Source organism: Enhydra lutris, unplaced genomic scaffold (genome assembly GCF_002288905.1).
Source record: "Enhydra lutris kenyoni isolate GAN:26980312 unplaced genomic scaffold, ASM228890v2 scaffoldscaffold30, whole genome shotgun sequence".
NCBI lineage: Eukaryota > Metazoa > Chordata > Mammalia > Carnivora > Mustelidae > Enhydra > Enhydra lutris.
In genome coordinates this window covers 9,406,798-9,426,249 of record NW_019154114.1, presented here as the reverse complement: position 1 = coordinate 9,426,249, position 19,452 = coordinate 9,406,798, and positions in this window count along the sequence as shown.

Here is a 19,452-nt window from a genome sequence, read left to right as displayed (position 1 = left end):
ACAATGGCACCAAATTCATATCTCTCAATAGTTACCCTGAATGTTAATGGGGTAAATGCCCCAATCAAAAGACACAGGGTATCAGAATGGATAAAAAAACAAAACCCATCTATATGTTGCCTACAAGAAACTCATTTTAAACCCGAAGACACCTCCAGATTTAAAGTGAGGGGGTGGAAAACAATTTACCATGCTAATGGACATCAGAAGAAAGCAGGAGTGGCGATGCTTATATCAGATCAATTAGATTTTAGCCAAAGACTATAATAAGAGATGAGGAAGGACACTATATCATACTCAAAGGATCTGTCCAACAAGAAGATCTAACAATTTTAAATATCTATGCCCCTAACGTGGGAGCAGCCAACTATATAAACCAATTAATAACAAAATCAAAGAAACACATCAACAATAATACAATAATAGTAGGGGACTTTAACACTCCCCTCACTGAAATGGACAGATCATCCAAGCAAAAGATCAACAAGGAAATAAAGGCCTTGAATGACACACTGGACCAGATGGACATCACAGATATATTCAGAACATTTCATCCCAAAGCAACAGAATACACATTCTTCTCTGGTGCACATGGAACATTCTCCAGAATAGATCACATCCTTGGTCCTAAATCAGGTCTCAACTGGTATCAAAAGATTGGGATCATTCCCTGCATATTTTCAGACCACAATGCTCTGAAGCTAGAACTCAATCACAAGAGGAAAGTTGGAAAGAACCCAAATACATGGAAACTAAACAGCATCCTTCTAAAGAATGAATGGGTCAACCAGGAAATTAAAGAAGAATTGAAAAAATTCATGGAAACAAATGATAATGAAAACACAACAGTTCAAAATCTGTGGGACACAACAAAGGCAGTCCTGAGAGGAAAATATATAGCAGTACAAACCTTTCTCAAGAAACAAGAAAGGTCTCAGGTACACAACCTAACCCTACACCTAAAGGAGCTGGAGAAAGAACAAGAAAGAAACCCTAAACACAGCAGGAGAAGAGAAATCATAAAGATCAGAGCAGAAATCAATGAAATAGAAACCAAAAAAACAATAGAACAAATCAACGAAACTAGGAGCTGGTTCTTTGAAAGAATTAATAAGATTGATAAACCCCTGGCCAGACTTATCAAAAAGAAAAGAGAAAGGACCCAAATAAATAAAATCATGAATGAAAGAGGAGAGATCACAACGAACACCAAAGAAATACAGACAATTATAAGAACATACTATGAGCAACTCTATGCCAACAAATTTGACAATCTGGAAGAAATGGATGCATTCCTAGAGACATATAAACTACCACAACTGAACCAGGAAGAAATAGAAAGCCTGAACAGACCCATAACCAGTAAGGAGATTGAAACAGTCATCAAAAATCTCCAAACAAACAAAAGCCCAGGGCCAGATGGCTTCCCAGGGGAATTCTACCAAACATTTAAAGAAGAACTAATTCCGATTCTCCTGAAACTGTTCCAAAACATAGAAATGGAAGGAAAACTTCCAAACTCATTTTATGAGGCCAGCATCACCTTGATCCCAAAACCAGACAAGGATCCCATCAAAAAAGAGAACTACAGACCAATATCCTTGATGAACACAGATGCGAAAATTCTTACCAAAATACTAGCCAATAGGATTCAACAGTACATTAAAAGGATTATTCACCACGACCAAGTGGGATTTATTCCAGGACTGCAAGGTTGGTTCAACATCCACAAACCAATCAATGTGATACAACACATTAATAAAAGAAAGAATAAGAACCATATGATACTTTCAATAGATGCTGAAAAAGCATTTGACAAAGTACAGCATCCCTTCCTGATCAAAACTCTTCAAAGTGTAGGGATAGAGGGCACATACCTCAATATTATCAAAGCCATCTATGAAAAACCCACCGCAAATATCATTCTCAATGGAGAAAAACTGAAAGTTTTTCCGCTAAGGTCAGAAACACGGCAGGGATGTCCGTTATCACCACTGCTATTCAACATAGTACTAGAAGTCCTAGCCTCAGCAATCAGACAACAAAAGGAAATTAAAGGCATCCAAATCGGCAAAGAAGAAGTCAAACTATCACTCTTCACAGATGATACGATACTATATGTGGAAAACCCAAAAGACTCCACTCCAAAACGGCTAGAACTTGTATAGGAATTCAGTAAAGTGTCAGGATATAAAATCAATGCACAGAAATCAGTTGCATTTCTAAACACCAACAACAAGACAGAAGAAAGAGAAATTAAGGAGTCAATCCCATTTACAATTGCACCCAAAACTATAAGATACCTAGGAATAAGCCTAACCAAAGAGGCTAAGAACCTATACTCAGAAAACTATAAAGTACTCATGAAAGAAATTGAGGAAGACACAAAGAAATGGAAAAATGTTCCATGCTCCTGGATTGGAAGAATAAATATTGTGAAAATGTCTATGCACCTAAAGCAATCTACACATTTAATGCAATTCCTATCAAAGTACCATCCATTTTTTTCAAAGAAATGGAACAAATAATCCTAAAATTTATATGGAACCAGAAAAGATCTCGAATAGCCAAAGGAATATTGAAAAAGAAAGCCAAAGTTGGTGGCATCACAATTCCGGACTTCAAGCTCTATTACAAAGCTGTCATCATCAAGACAGCATGGTACTGGCACAAAAACAGACACATAGATCAATGGAACAGAATAAAGAGCCCAGAAATAGACCCTCAACTCTATGGTCAACTAATCTTCGACAAAGCAGGAAAGAATGTCCAATGGAAAAAAGACAGCCTCTTCAACAAATTGTGTTGGGAAAATTGGACAGCCACATGCAGAAAAGTGAAATTGGATCATTTCCTTACACCACACATGAAAATAGGCTCAAAATGGATGAAGGACCTCAATGTGAGAAAGGAATCCATCAAAATCCTTGAGGAGAACACAGGCAGCAACCTCTTCAACCTCAGCCACAGCAACATCTTCCTAGGAACATCGCCAAAGGCAAGGGAAGCAAGGGCAAAAATGAACTATTGGGATTTCATCAAGATCAAAAGCTTTTGCACAGCAAAGGAAACAGTTAACGAAACCAAAAGACAACTGACAGAATGGGAGAAGATATTTGCAAACGACATATCAGATAAAGGGCTAGTGTCCAAAATCTATAAAGAATTTAGCAAACTCAACACCCAAAGAACAAATAATCCAATCAAGAAATGGGCAGAAGACATGAACAGACATTTCTGCAAAGAAGACATCCAAATGGCCAACAGACATATGAAAAGGTGCTCCATATCACTCGGCATCAGGGAAATACAAATCAAAACCACAATGAGATATCACCTCACACCAGTCAGAATGGCTAAAATTAACAAGTCAGGAAATGACAGATGCTGGCGAGGATGCGGAGAAAGGGGAACCCTCCTACACTGTTGATGGGAATGCAAGCTGGTGCAACCACTCTGGAAAACAGCATGGAGGTTCCTCAAATTGTTGAAAATAGAACTACCCTATGACCCAGCAATTGCACTACTGGGTATTTACCCTAAAGATACAAATGTAGTGATCCGAAGGGGCACGTGCACCCAAATTTTTATAGCAGCAATGTCTACAATAGCCAAACTATGGAAAGAACCTAGATGTCCATCAACAGATGAATGGATAAAGAAGATGTGGTATATATACACAATGGAATACTACGCAGCCATCAAAAGAAATGAAATCTTGCCATTTGCGATGACGTGGATGGAACTAGAGGGTATCACGCTTAGCGAAATAAGTCAATCAGAGAAAGACAACTATCATATGATCTCCCTGATATGAGGAAGTGGAGATGCAACATGGGATTAAGGGGGTAGGAGAAGAATAAATGAAACAGGATGGGATTGGGAAGGAGACAAACCATAAGTGACTCTTAATCTCACAAAACAAACTGAGGGTTGCTGGGGGGAGGGGGGTTGGGAAAAGGGGGGTGGGGTTATGGACATTGGGGAGGGTATGTGCTATGGTGAGTGCTGTGAAGTGTGTAAACCTGGCAATTCACAGACCTTTACCCCTGGGGATAAAAATATATTATATGTTTATAAAAAATAAAAAGTAAAAAAATATAAAATTCAAAAAAAAAATAAATAAAATAAATAAATGTTAACCTTGGGTTCCTTCTGTGTTTCTATGGAACAGAGTCTAGGTTAAGTCACAATATCTTCTTTCAGAGAAAAGACAAGAAAATGTATTCTCTGCTAAGTCTTAGGAGGGAGACTGGGCAGGATGGGGTTTGCATTACAGATCTGCCTTATTGATTTGCAGCACTGGATTCTTTTTAAAAAAAGTTTTAAGATATTCTTAAGCACAAAATTCATTTTCTGCACAAACTTGTTTTGTTCACCTCTAGGAACTCATAAGGGAGCTGAGTCTAAAAGCGATCAAATGCAGAATGGGTTGCTGTCTGGTAAGGCAGAATTTCATGACATCTATCATTAAATTAGTGAACATCCCCCGAGACAGCGGGGACATGTACATGTCACATAAATAACTATATCATCGTCACCTGAACTCTACCCCATCCCTCATCTCTATCCATTTCTTCTTGCTTTCCCTTCATCCTGAAGTTCTCAAAGACTAATTTCCTCGCATTTTTATTCCTACCTTCTTCTTCCATTCCCAAGTCTCTCCTTTGTTGCAAAGCCAAATAAAAAACTGGCATATGTGTTCCCAGGTTAAATCTCAGAACAAGTTAAAATCTTTTCTACCCAGCAAGCAACATGTAAGATGAAAACAAATCTCAAAGAACTTCCATCGGAAACACTACATTTCATACTTGCTGTGCGGTGCACTAGCCCACATGCCTCTAACACATTTACTAAATATATAGGTTGACAGACTAATAATGCTTTCACATAGTTTCGAAAAAAAAAAAAAAAAGAACTTTTCCCCCCAATCTTCCCAAGCCTTAGTTCTCTCATCTGTATAATGGAGATAACAGTAGTTACCTATTACCAGGTAACAAATTGCCCCAAAACTTAGTAGTTTCTTACTTCTCACAGTTTCTGTGATTTAAGAATTTGAAAGACACTGGTCTAGGTGATTCTGGCTTAGGGTCTCTTAGGTTGTAGTCAAAGATGGCAGTGAGGGTTGCAGCTATCTGAGGGTTTGACTAAGGCTGGAAAAATCCACTTCCAAGACGGCTGGCTCACATGGCTCTGGGTGGGAGACCTCAGTTCTCTCCTCATGGGTCTCTCAACAGGGCTGCCTGAGTGTCCTTGTAGCATGATGACTGGCGACTTTCACAGCAAGCAGTCAACAGACCATGAGAGAGGCTACAATGTCCTCTATGACTCCCAAATCACCACCAACATTCATGCAAAATCTACCAGTCCCACCGATCAGTCCTATTCAGTGTGGAAGAAGCCACACAAGGACGTGAATACCAGGAAGGGAAGATCGCTGGGAGCTATCTTGGAAGCCAGCTACCACTTCTACTCAATGTGTTCAACGTGTGGGTTAGATGAGATAATGTGTGTAAAGTACTTCACTTTGCACAGTATCTGGCATATAATTGTTCTTAGTGTTAGTATTCACAGAAAGTTTGGTTAAAAAAAAGAAAGCAATGAATCTGTTTGTGTCTTCAGTTTCTGGTACTGTTATAGTGAGTGCAGGGCAATTACACTCTGGAACATTAATAAATGTTTCTTTACCCCCAAACACCATTTTAGCAGGAAAAGATCAAAGAAAAAAAATAGGGAAAATGCTCAAATACAATATGACTTTGTTGTTAGTGAGGGGTTCTCCAGGAACTCAGAATAAAAGGATTAATTTTAATTTTTTAATCTTATTTCATCTTCTGTTTTTCTATTGTTTCTAAAGCTGTTATGCTCCTTGGTTTTCTATCTGTTTGATCTCTTTTAAATTGGATTACTTTGGATTTCATAGGTTTCACACTAGCCTCTGCTCTCTTCTCCTTGAAATATTTCCTGAAAATAATGTCTCTGCAGAATGTGTGACCTCTGATATCTGATATAGATAAAAGAGACAAATTTAGAAAAGAATCCTCTTGTTTGACCAGAAATCCTCTTGTTTGAAGAAAAAGAAAATGAAGTTGTGTTTTGTTCTGGCCACCAATTCAATGAGGGGAGGGCAAAAGGGGGACACTATTCCCTGCACCAACAAGCAACACTCAGGATACCAGCTGGCTATCCTACAATTCAACTCAGTTCTGACACCATCTACCCAGAGACAACATTAGATTCCACAGGTTAAAGGTTCAGTCCTACAAGACCTTGTCCCCCATTACCAACAGATGCTAGTCACAAGCCCAGAGTGTTACTTTTGACCAACCAGAGATAAATCAGAGGCTCCCGAGATCTCCTTCTCAGGTTAGATTAGTTCACTAGAGTGACTCTCAGAATTCAGAGAAACATTTTACTTACTAGATCACTGGTTTATTATAAAAGGATATAATTCAGGAACAGCCAGATAGAAGAGATGCAAAAGACGAGATAGTGGGAAGGAGTGCAGAACTTCCATGCCCTCTCCAAGGGCACCACTCTCCCCAAATCTCTGCATGTTCACTGACCTGGAAGCTCTCCAAACCTTGTCCTTTTGGACCTTTAAAGAGGATTTACCACATAGGCATGACTGATTAAACTATTGGCCTTTCAACCTCCCCTCTCCCTTCCAGCCTCCCCACTTCAGCCTCCCCTCCCCAGAAGTCGGCAGGCAGGGACTGAGAGTTGTAACCCTCTGATCATATGGTTGGTTCTCCTGGCAAGCAGGCTCCTCACCCTTATGAGGAGTCCAAAAATTAGCTCATTACCATAACAAAAGATCCCTTTATTGCTTTCCTCACTTAGGAAATTCCAAGGGTTTTAGGACCTCTGTACCAGAAATAGTGAAGACCAAATACGTATTTTATATTACAAACCAAAATATCACAAGGTGCATGGTGAAAACTAATTTTCTTCGGCATCAAATTACAAAAAGAACAGCTTCTCAAAGAAAAATGTCAAGTGCTAGAAACTTGTTCAAACTGTAGAACCAGGCCAGACACAGGCAGGGGAAAAGTCAAACAGCCAACTATGGACCATATAGGAAGAGGGCAATGTTAAAAAAACAAAATTCAGGGGTGCCTGGGTGGCTCAGTCTTGGTTACAGCTCAGGTTGTGATCTCAGTGTTGCGAAACAGAGCCTGGAGTTGGACTGTGCACTGAGCGTGGAGCCTGCTTGGGATTCTCTCTCCCTCTCCCTCCACCCTCTCACTCTCTCAGGCATGTGCTCTCTCTCTAAAAAAACAACAAAAACAAAAACAAAAATTCAACAGAGTAAATTTGAAGATCAAATTGACTTTTTTCAATTATTCATGAATCAGGCAGCATCTCTTTGAGCAAAAAGAAAGGAGTTTCAAAAAGCCCTACAAAACAGACAGGTTTAATAGGCAGAAGGGGGTAGGAAAAGAAAGTTAAAATAATGGATTTTTTCAGGCAACCTCACCTTCCTGTAGGGGATGGATGGGACCTATCAGGCAGATTACCTCACTAGCACTGCCCAGGTAATTCCAGATTGACTGATTCAAAGTAACATTCCTAGGACAGTCTGAAACTGCAGTTGGATTAGATATTAAGTCTGTGTTTGTTGACAGGGGCTTACCACAAATGACAGTATTTGGGTTCTGCTGTGTCTTCTTTTTAACAGTAAAAACAGGAACAAAGAAAGCCACAGCTGTAGAAATTTCTTATTTGTGAGCTCCAATTCACATCATTTTCATGATTTAAACCAAGAATCTACAAACATTACAGTTCCAAAATAGATTCCTTTTCTCACATGGGAATTCAGTGATCTTTCAACTAAACAGAGTATCTACTATCTGTGAAGTACTATGTTAATTATAAATAAAATCATATTGGCTCTGAGGAGTGAAGATGAAACTTAGTGATATGACCTCCAGCATACAGTAATAAGCACCCAGAAATCAAACCGGAGTTTGACTTTGGCTTTGCATATCCACCTGCATTCAGGCTTGGTCACATCTCTAAATGAAAAGCATTGTTGCCGGCTGACCGCTTGATAAATTCTGCTTTTAGTTACAATGAGGTAGATAAAAGATAAAGTGATATTGCCTTTTCAAATATTTTACTGTGAAATTTTATAGACATACATAAAGATGTCTCCAAAATGTACAGCTCAATGAATTTCTTACGAAGTGAACTTCTATGAAATGATCATCCCGGTGAAGAAAGAAAACGCTGTCAGCACACCACCCCCACTATCCCCCAAAAGGACCCACACATCCCTTCTCAGTCACTAAGCCATCTCTTCCCACTAAAGGCAATCAGCATCTTCACTTTCCTAGAAATCACTTCCTTGAGTTTATTACCTAAGTATGCATCCCTAAACATTACAGTTTTGCCCAGTTTTTAATATTCGAAGCAATGGAATCACACAGTATGCAATCTTCTATGTCTGGCTTCTTTTGTTCTGCTTTATGTATCTATTTCATTACCTATACCTGTAATCTGTTTCTCTTCATTTAAGTTTAATACTTCACTGTTTGAAATATACTATTATTCATTAATCTATTCTACTATTGGTTAATATCTGGGTTGTTTCCAGTTTGAGGCTATCATGAATACGACAGGAACGATCTAAAAAATGTCTGCCTGTGCACAAGAGTATATATCTAGGAATGGAATTGCTGGGTCATAGGTAAGCATATCTTAAACTATGGGAAATAATGCTAACCAGTTCTCTAAAGTCATTGTACCTATTTTATACTCTCACTAGCAGTGTATGACAGATCTGGGGGCCACCCAAACTTGCTAACACTTGCTATTAGCCACCTAAATTTTAGCTATTTGGTGGTGGTATCATCATAGCACTGTGGTATTAATTTGCATTTCCCTGATTACTAATGAAATTGAGTATCTTTGCATATGTTGATTGACCAATTGGACATCCCCTTTTATGAAAGGTCTCAGTGTAGTGTTCAAGTCTCTTGACTTTTCCTGTTGGGTTGTCTTTTTCTTATTGATTTGTAGAGGTCCTTCAAATAGTCTGGATGCACTTTTCAGTTATAGGTCTTTGTAGATGTCTTTGCCCACTCTATGGTTTGTTTGTTTGTTTTTTTTATTCAAATGACATCATGTGCCAAATTCCAGCTCATCCCTATTCCTCTTAAGCAGTCCTTTGAGGTCTGAACCCAAAGAGGAATTCACCGGGCCCCCTCTATCCTTGGCAGGCCCTGGTCACCAATCCCTGCTGCTTTAGCCCAAAAACAATGCCCTGCCTCTTTGTTTCCTGGCATCTTCCTTGGAATGTGCATGTGCTCTCAGGGGTTCTAAGTTTGGAGCTCACTTCTCTGGGTCCCTGTTCCCCTTAGAGTTGGCCTGATAATTCTTCACCATCTTGTCATCCTTCTAGTGACCTGAAGCAAGCTCCTGTTGATAACCAGCCCAGGTTTTCCAGTTGTCCTCTACAGGAGGACAGACCAGTACTACCCATTCTACCCTTCTCAGAACAGAAATCCTTATTTGCCAAGGGTAAACTGTATAAGGAGAGAAAACCTAATCCATGCCTAAAGAATTTTCCAATGCAAAAATAGAGGTTTTTTTTTTAATTTGAAGATAAAACACAAAAATGAAGCATATTACAAATAGTTCCCAGGAAATGAAGATAAAGCATGCTCAGATTCCTAAAATTAACCGGGATTATCCATTCATGCCACCTAATCTAAGATTTATAGAGCTGACATCATGACATCGTGATTGATTTTAGGTATCAGGTTGAGAAACAACTGTTATATTGACAACTTGCTATATTAACAATGAATACCTACTTGTGGAACTTCAATGGCCAGAAGTAAACATTTTACATTTCTCCACCAAGCAACCAAAGACATATTTTCCCAGCCCCTTCTCACTTGAAGAACAATAACAACAAAAAGCAATAAATTATTTTGAAAATGTATATTAAAATTGAGACTCTCTGAGCTTTAGCTAGATTTTTTAGAAAGAGTCTTAGTCCATGTATGGATCTGAATTATGAGACACTATTACAGACACCCTCGGATGACACGATAAAATGCATAGTTATCTCTGGAATGCCTAGCATTTCCTTCCAAGTCCATTAACCTTACCAGTACACTCTGGTCCTCTTCAGTCTAGGTTGTCAGGCTATCCTGTTTCCTCTAATCAAACTATAAGGTTATTTAGAGGTAAAATCTCTGGAATCCTCTCCTTCAGTCCTGCTTTCCCATGCTAACTTAGATTCACCCTATAGATGTCAGTTGAAACATCACTGCCTCCTCTAGAAAGCCTTTCCTAAAGTCTCATAGCAATTTCACTTTCCACATACTGAGTAAATAATTTGTGTAACCAGATTTCTTTTTAAAAAGATTTTATTTATTTATTTGAGAGAAAGGGTAAGAGAGCATGAGATGGGGGAGGGTCAGATGGAGAAGCAGACTCCCTGCTGAGAGGGTAGCCTGAGGCAGGACTCTGATCCTGGTACTCCAGGATCATGACCTGAGCCAAAGCCAGTTCCTTAACCAAGTGAGCCACCCAGGCACCCCGTAACTAGATTTCTATGTCAGTCTTCTTTACTAGAGAACAAGTTTCATGGGTCAGATACCTTGACCATCACCTTCAACACTGCCTAACATAATGCCTAGTATGGAGTCAATAATATTTGTTGAATGGTCAGGTGGGTAGGTGAATCACTAAACCACTTATGCTTGCTTTCTCAAAGATATCTTTTTTGTTTTTAAGAAAAAAATTTTTTGAGAGAGAGTGTGTAAATGAGAGGGAGGTGGGGAAGAGGAGAGAGAGAGGAGAGAGGGAGCAGTCTCCATACTCCACACCCTGAGCCCAATGTGGGGTTCGATCTCATGACCCTGAGATCATAATCTGAACTGAAATCAAGAGTTGAATGCTTAACCAACTGAGCCTCCCAGGTGCCCCTCAAAGATATCTTCATTTTAAAAATGACTCATTTGTCAGATATTTATAAGTTTTTACTACCCTGCATCTATTTACCTTTCTTCAGGGATTAATATCATTTTTCCTCGGGGAAGTACCCCACTCCTTCCCCCAGTGCAGGAGGGGTTTATCTTAATATCACATCTCTCTGGCCACAGTGATTGGTTCTGGACATGCCAAATGACTAAAGTCAAACCAATCAGAGCCAATGAGGCTTAATTCTGACTTTACTGAAACTGCTGAAAAAGAGGGATGCTTTCTTTCCATTGAGGTTGCCAAAAAGTGGGATATGAGCTAGAAGCTGCTGGCAGCCTTGTTGCCCCTATGAGAGGAGAGAGGCTGTTAAGAATGAAGCCACACATGAAAGCAGTACCATAAGCCTGAGTTCTGATGACATCATTTAAATCCTGAGATCCAGCCAGGAACTTCCGAACTATCTGAGCCAATTAATGTTCTTTGACACAAGTGTCATCTGAGCTGTACTCTGTGGCCACAATCTCTTGACAAAATAAATTCATTATAAATAATTGCAGTCTGTCCATTATTTGTAATGTGTAACCACAGCATAAATAACTTGAGAACCATTTAGATCAAAACGTGCAAAAGCAGTTTTTTATGGTCTCGTTCATTTTGTCAAATATGTTAATGTAAACATAACAGACAAGATATTTTAAATACATGTTTGATCTATTAAAATATAATAACTTCCGGGCACCTGGGTGGCTCAGTGGGTTAAGCCTCTGCCTTGTGCTCAAGTCATGACATCAGGGTCCTGGGATGAAGCCCTGCATCAGGTTCTCTACTCAGCAGGGAGCCTGCTTCCCCCTCTCTCTCTCTGCCTGCCTCTGATCTCTGTCAAATAAACAAGTAAATAAAATCTTTAAAATATATATATATAATAACTCCCATTTTATATACCATTGAGTCTGTTACCACCAGATTCTAAGGACCAGTTGGCTTGGAGAAATACAAACAGAATGCCTCTGACTTCTACAGCTGTTACACATGACAAATGTTCATTTGGAGAATTTGCTTCAATTCACACCACACACATCACTCAAGGTGAACTCTTTTATAAGCTTCTTATGAATACCAGGCAATTCTTACTATTTTCATTGTATGAAACAAATATACACGTATTTGTTTGTGAATTGTTGCAATGAAGAAGAGATATTGAAATTACCATTCATTGATAACTAAAATTCCTTATTTTGGATTTAACCATCAAATCGATGAGGGCTTACTCATATTTTAATATCAATAACAGATGTAATGGCTCCCTCCTGCTGGCTTAGCAAAATTTAAAAATAATTTTTTAAAAATCTGCAGCCTACCATTTCTTTGTGACTCTTTTGTTGAAGAAACATAAGCAAAGGAAAATATTGGGTATATTAATTTCTTTTTCTAACACAACAATCCCTAATTCAACTGTCCCTTCCTCCAATTGCCGTATCAATTATCCTAGTTGGGGAATTTTCTAACATGAGGAAATATCTTCTCATATGACCACAATGGGTTTGGTAGATCATTTTCCCAAATCTACTTATCTTAGTTGGATTCAAGAAATGCATACTCAATTAGGAATACTCTCCAACAGCTCTTAACTCCTTTTAACAATCTACTTTTATTTATAAAGGATTTCTTTTGGCTGTCTAGTATCATTCTCTCCCACCCGCTAGTTCTCCTTCTTCCTGTAAGAAGCCACTTTCCTGTCCAGAAAAGGTAGCGAAACCTGGACAATCATAGTATCCAATTCTCCTATGCTCTGACTGGTTTTGGGTAAGAGCATGGGACTCTAATAATGTCAGTCAGAATCCTTCCCATTAATTATAGCTGGCCATTGAGAAAGAGAATTTTCTTCCTCGGTTTTGCTGGGGTGAAAATGAATTTAAAGCTATTGGCAGCCATCTTTCCCACCACATGGAAAAAGCATTTTTTGAGAAAAAAAAAAAAAAAAAAAGGCAAGCCAAGGAGATAAAATCAGAAATGTGAAAAGGATGGACAGATGATAGGAGGAAAGGATGATGAAGATGAGTGAATTACACTGCTATTAAAAGCAGCTCTAGGAACACTTGGGTGGGCTCAGTTGGTTAAGCGTCTGCCTTCAGCTCAGGTCATGATCCCAGAGTCCTGGGATGGAGCCCCACACCAGGCTCCTTGCTCAGTGGGGAGCTTGCTTCTCCCTCTCCCTCTGCCTGCCGCTCCCCCTTCTTGTGCTCGTGTTTTCTCTCTGACAAATGAATAAATAAAATCTTTTTTAAAAAAAAGAAAAGGAAAGGAAAGAGGGTAGTTATAAACCTTGAGGCCCTGACACAAGTGGTTTATCTTTTGAACTTATCAGCCATCCTAGTGTTCTAACTAAATGGACTAATAAATTCCTTACGCTAATTAAGCTGTATTGAAGTTTGAACTAAGTTTCTATTACTTGAAACCTATCACTCTCAAATGGATAATTGTTTTATTTTTAAGAATTGTGAATTTTTTATGAAGATTTTATTTATTTATTTGACAAGAAAGAGCACAAGCAGGCTCCCCAGTGAGCAAGAAGACCAATGCAGGACTCAATCTAAGGACCCTGGGATCATGACCTTAGCCGAGTTGCAGATGCTTAACCAAGTCCACCCAGGCATCCCAGAAATCATACATTTACTTAAAATTTACTCCTGGGGTTTATTAGGAAGACTTGCAAATAAGTAATATGTGATGGTGTGAGTTGCTATTTCCAAAGCCAGTTGAAAATACCTTACTTCTATTAGAATAGAAGAGAATAAGCTTATACATTTTGCACTTGTATATAATGCATATAGACTAATTCATTTGAACCATCAGGGTATCAATCAGGATGTACCATCCAGGATGCATAAAAATCTGGAAATCATGATATTTGGATTAGGTAACACAGGACAGGTAATTCCATACACAGGACAGGTAATTCCATACACAAATAATTCTGCTCTTCCCAAGTTCACATGTGAATAAAACTAGCACATAGCAAGGTCTCTAAAGAAGTTCACATTGATCCAAAATTCTGGGTCATCTGGGTCCGAAATACTTCATACTTACCTATTTCATACTTTTCATACTTTAAAGAACTACATAACCCTATAAAGGGTTACAGAGAAAATTCTTTACAGAAAACTAGTACATTTTACTTACATTTCCTCTAAGTATTAACAACTTAGGGTTCTTTGCAAACATTACTTGAAAGTGATCTTATTTTTTAACCAAATCCCTCTGACAAAAATAATGCCTGGGGATCAAATTTCCTTTCACAGAAAATATTCAGAATCCCTTTTAAGAAAGCCAGCCATACATATTAGAGCAAACCTGGATTTATTCATTGACCCTTCCAGGGCTCCAACTAACATCAATGAAGAAAGGGACCAGGACTTTCATCAGTCTCTGCCAGCCATTAGGAATGTGGTAATTCCTGGGAGCAAATGAACAGCAAGTTAGCTTGACCCTGATCAAACTGAGTGCTTTCAACACTAATCACTAGCTCATATATCCTCACCAGCAGCTACTTGTAAATGCTATATGTCTACCTTTATTAAAATGTCAAATGTATTTCTTTTAATTCACACTGGATAGCTGTCATAACAGAATTCAATAATGAAAACCAATGACAGAGATTGGCTGCATACTATAAAACTGTACCTGAGCTGTCTGGCGTATAACAGGGTCTTTTTTCTTCTTTCATTATCACATTGGTAAATACTGACTGGGCAATTCTTAGTGTGTTGGTGTCACAGAGCTTGGCCAGATTGATTTCCATTACAATACTATGAAAAATACCTATATCCAATTTACATTTCTCATAAGGACAAAAATAAATTTTTCTCCTAAAATTAAAGAGGACTTCCATTTCCAGAAGTGGCAGAATGGTTGAACCAACCATTCATGTGAACACTACTAAAAACTTTAGGGGAGATAAATGTTCATCTCCCTGAAAGTATTAAAAGCCTATCAATAAAATAATTTTTTTAAAGCCTCTCAATATAATGAGCAATTACCAGACCAAAATATAAATGTGATCAACACCAGAGGAGAAAGTGAAGCACTAAAACTCCATAGCTCCTTCTGCCCCAGGGCATTTGCTACTCTTAAAAAATTGGGGCTTTGGGGAACCCACACTGTTGTTGGGAATGCAAGTTGGTGCAGCCACTTTGGAGAACAGTGTGGAGATTCCTCAAGAAATTAAAAATAGAGCTTCCCTATGACCCTGCAATTGCTCTACTGGGTATTTACCCCAAAGATACAGATGTAGTGAAAAGAAGGGTCATCTGTACCCCAATGTTTATAGCAGCAATGGCCACAGTCGCCAAACTGTGGAAAGAACCAAGATGCCCTTCAACGGACGAACAGATAAGGAAGATGTGGTCCATATACACTATGGAGTATTATGCCTCCATCAGAAAGGATAAATACCCAACTTTTGTAGCAACATGGATGGGACTGGAAGAGATTATGCTGAGTGAAATAAGTCAAGCAGAGAGAGTCAATTATCATATGGTTTCACTTATTTGTGGAGCATAACAAATAGCATGGAGGACAAGGGGAGTTAGAGAGGAGAAGGGAGTTGAGGGAAATTGGAAGGGGAGGTGAACCATGAGAGACTATGGACTCTGAAAAACAATCTGAGGGGTTTGAAGAGGCAGGAGGTGGGAGGTTGGGGGAACCAGGTGGTGGGTATTAGAGAGGGCATGGATTGCATGGAGCACTGGGTGTGGTGCAAAAACAATGAATACTGTTACGCTGAAAATAAATTTTAAAAAATTTGTTCTGGGCAATGAGATGGAAGTCAACAGTTAGAGCCTACTAAAGATGGGAAGTTTAATGAGAAATCTCTTCACCCTAGGCTGGGACCAAAATTAAGACTGACCACTCCATCATCATCCCCAGAAAGCCATAGCAGAATTTGTGATGGTGCTAAGCAGAGAAAGAGAAGAAAAAGAAAAGGAAAGGGTAAAAAATATTCCACAAATTGGGGACACTACTGACTCAAACTGCAGCCCAAGTCCATCCACTAAACTGGCCAGAGAACTTCAAGCCATGAGCTAGGTCTAGGATAGTCCCACATTAACAGATCTTGAAGTGTCTCACAGAAGCATATGTAATTCTATCACGGAAGGTACCATCAATCCCATACCTCAAAAAGTACAAATCCCTACAAATAATATTTTAAGGACAATGAGGAAAAGAAATAAGCAAACACACAATAAAACTAGATACCATAAACAAAATTAGCAGAAACTAAAAATGTCAGAAAGATCATCAAAGGTTTCATATAGGGGACTTATTAGATACAGACTATAAAACAACTGTGTTTTCACTGTTTGAAGAACTAACAGATAAACCTGAAGATATCTTTAGGGCACACAAATCCATTTTTTTTTAATTACAGCAATTCTGTAAATAACTGGATTCCCAAAATGCCAATGTCCTGAAAAACAAAACCCAACAAACACCGCACCACCACCAAATGTCAAGGAAACTGTTCTACATTAAAGGGAACTAAAAAGCTTCATAGCTCAACATAGCATATCATCTTTGACTGGATCCTGGATTTCATTTTTTTAAAACAACTATTTTATTTTATTCAAAAACTGGGGAGGAGCACCTGGGTAGCTCAGTTGGTAAAGGATCTGCCTTCAGCTCAGATCATGATCCCAGGGTCCTAGGATCAAGTCCCACATCAAGTTCCCTGCTCAGCAGGGAGCCTGCTTCTCCCTCTCCCTCTGCCTGTCCCCCTGCTTGTGCTCCTGCATGTGCTCTCATAAATAATTAAAATCTTTAAAAACATGGGGAAACATGGACATAGAGTGTGTATCAGACAATACTGTATCAATTTGATGTGATAACAGCACTGTGGTTATGTAAAAGAATGTTCTTGACCTTAGCAAATACCTGCTAACTTACATAAAGGAGCAGTGTCATGACATCTCCCTCTACAAGTCATATATTGCTTTCCAATGGTTCAAAAGAGAGAGAGAGAGCGAGCAAAAGCAAATGTGAGAATGGTAACAACAAATGACGGATCCAAGTAAAGGATATTTGGTACAATTACTTCAAGTTTTCTTCAGGTTTGAAAATTTTTAAAAAACAAAATGCTGTCAGAGAAAGTTGTACAGCAGATTTGAAAAAGATTCAAATACAACATCTAACAATGAAAAATATAGTGACTAAATTTAGAAATTTCTCAGAAAAGTAAAAAACATTTTATTTTTTTTATAAAGATCTTTATTTATTTATTTGACAGACAGAGATCATAAGTAGGCAGAGAGAGAGGAAGGGAAGCAGGAGCCCCACTGAGCAGAGAGCCTGATGCGGGGCTCGAGCCCAGGACCCTGGGATCATGACCTGAGCCAAAGGCAGAGGCTTTAACCCACTGAGCCACTCACGCACCCTGTAAAAAACATATTTTAAACAGATGATTGAACTAGAAAATGGATCAGAAGAATCAGGCAGGTCAGTACATGGAGTGACAGAGGAAGAGAAAACCTACAAGGGAAGTCAGAGACATGAAGGACAGAGAACTGATGTCATGGGAGCCTTGAGCAACAGGAGAGGAGTTAGAGGACATAATTGAAAATGAATAGCTGGGTAATCTTCTGCAATGTTGGAAAAGACCAATATATAGGTTCAAAAAGCCCATCAAATTCTAAGCTGCATAGATGGGAGAGAAAAAAAAATCCATACCTGGACTTGTCTTTGAGAGGGTAAAGGAAAGCAAAAATAAAGAGAAAAATTATTAAAAGAGCCAATAAAAAAGATTATTTTCAATGGAGCTGTGGTTACATTGAGAGCTCATTTATCAACACAGTGGAAGCCAGAAGATAGTAGAATGATGAATTCAAATATGCTGGAAGAAAAAACTGCCATTTTTTAATTCTATAACCAGCAAAAATATCTTTCAAGAGTAGTGGCGAACTAAGGACAATTTTAGATAGACAAATATGGGAAGTTCATCCTAGCAGATCTCCTTCACACTTAGTACTGTCTGTGAATTTGAACTGCCCTAAAATGTAAGATTCTGCTGTTTCCTCAAACAAACCACCCAGTAATGTACAACTATTGGATGGATACAAGAATAATGTATGACCATCGCTGAAAATGATTCTGAAATAGTTAATATGCCAATTTGCCTTATTTGAAGTCTCCATACGAGTTCACGAATACATGTACATCCATACTGATGTTCCACTTTTTCAAAATGAAGAACCAAAACAATCTGAACTCAGCAGGGATCTCATTGTCCCTGGCTCATAATAATATGGCTGTCCTATGGTTCTCTATTAATTGCTTTACAAATAGAAATATCATTACCCATATATAAATTTCACTTCTGAACAAAACAAAACAAAACAAAGATCCATGAGTGGTGACCTCCAACTGAACTGGTTAAATTTAGGGACTCATTTGTAAAGGTCAGTGCCCTTTGTTGCAAATCCGCTTCTTATGCAGATGAGAAGTTGAACCTGCCCTATGGCACTGGGCATAATTAGCCAGCTGCACTCCCATAATAAGGTGCAGATGGTTAATTACCCCAGCAAATAACTGCTACTTGTGGGCACAAAAGCCTGTACCTAAAATCATTGAAAGTATATTTGGGCCTATTTGTGCTCGTGCAAACAAAACACTTCTTCCAAGGTTTCATCTGTGAACAGAGCACCACAGGCTCAAACCACACTGCTCTGGGGGAGACCCATTAACACTGCTGGGAGTTAGTTCAAGGGAGGGACCACTGGCCACAAAGCTGTATTTCAAATGGTGAAATATTTCACAGGGTGCTGAATCCTTGTTGAAAAAAAAAAATCTCCTTAAGTTTCTTTGTTGTAATAGGAATCGTAAATGAAACAGAATTTGGTTTTCCTAGAATCCAAAGTAAATTCTATATTCTTTAGATTAAAATTCTGAAATGAGGGGCGCCTGGGTGGCTCAGTGGGTTAAAGCCTCTGCCTTCAGCTCAGGTCATGATCCCAGGGTCATGGGATCGAGCCCCGCATCGGGCTCTCTGCTCCGCGGGGAGCCTGCTTTCTCCTCTCTCTCTCTCTGCCTGCCTCTCTGCCTGCTTGTGATCTCCGTCTGTCAAATAAAAAAAAAAAAAAATTATAAAAAATAAAATAAAATAAAATAAAATTCTGAAATGAGGGGCGCCTAGGTGGCTCAGTGGGTTAAAGCCTCTGCCTTCGGCTCAGGTCATGGTTCCAGGGTCCTGGGATCGAGTCCCGCATCGGGCTCTCTGCTCGGCGGGGAGCCTGCTTCCTCCTCTCTCTCTCTCTGCCTGCCTCTCTGCCTGCTTGTGATCTCTGTCAAATAAATAAATTTTTTTTAAAGATTTAAAAAAAAATCTGAAATAAAAGGACTTTTTTCACAAGCCAAACATGTCAACATTCATGGTCTTAAGAAGAAAAAAAAGTCTAATTTTCCTATGCCCTTAAGGAATTTCATAAGCAGAGTGACCAAAATTTAGAAAGCCACGTAAGAAAC